The sequence below is a fragment of the Maylandia zebra genome, linkage group LG6 (genome assembly GCF_041146795.1).
Source record: "Maylandia zebra isolate NMK-2024a linkage group LG6, Mzebra_GT3a, whole genome shotgun sequence".
NCBI classification, from domain to species: Eukaryota; Metazoa; Chordata; class Actinopteri; order Cichliformes; family Cichlidae; genus Maylandia; species Maylandia zebra.
The window spans coordinates 1,495,526-1,496,284 of record NC_135172.1 but is presented as its reverse complement, the minus strand read 5'-3'; positions in this window follow the sequence as shown (position 1 = coordinate 1,496,284).

Genomic DNA, 759 nt, shown 5'->3' with positions numbered 1-759 from the left:
CAGGCCCCGGGGACCCACACTTAAGCCCCCTCCCACTAACAAAGCAGAACACCACTGGCAAAATCCTCGTGCCCCTGGTACTCCAGAAAGCACATTGAAATGTGCCCCTGGTACACTGCGCAGAAGAACTGCCGCACACACACACACACACACACGCACGCACGCACGCACGCACGCACGCACTGCTTGTGCCTATGGTACGACAACTTTTCTCGTGCCTATGGTACGACAACTTTTCTCGTGCCTATGGTACAACAATTTTTCTCGTGCCTATGGTACAACAACTTTTTGCCGTGCCCCTGGTACACCGCTCACTAGCACTTTGCCACACAAACTCTCCTCGTGCCTATGGTACGACAACTTTTCTCGTGCCTATGGTACAACAACTTTCCTCCGTGCCCCTGGTACGACAGCTTTTCTCGTGCCTATGGTACAACAACTTTTCGCCGTGCCCCTGGTACACCGCTCAGTAGCACTTTGCCACACAAACTCTCCTCGTGCCTATGGTACGACAACTTTTCTCGTGCCTATGGTACAACAACTTTCCTCCGTGCCCCTGGTACGACAGCTTTTCTTGTGCCTATGGTACAACAACTTTTCTCGTGCCTATGGTACAACAACTTTTCGCCGTGCCCCTGGTACACCGCTCAGTAGCACTTTGCCACACAAACTCTCCTCGTGCCTATGGTACGACAACTTTTCTCGTGCCTATGGTACAACAACTTTCCTCCGTGCCCCTGGTACGACAGCTTTTCTTGT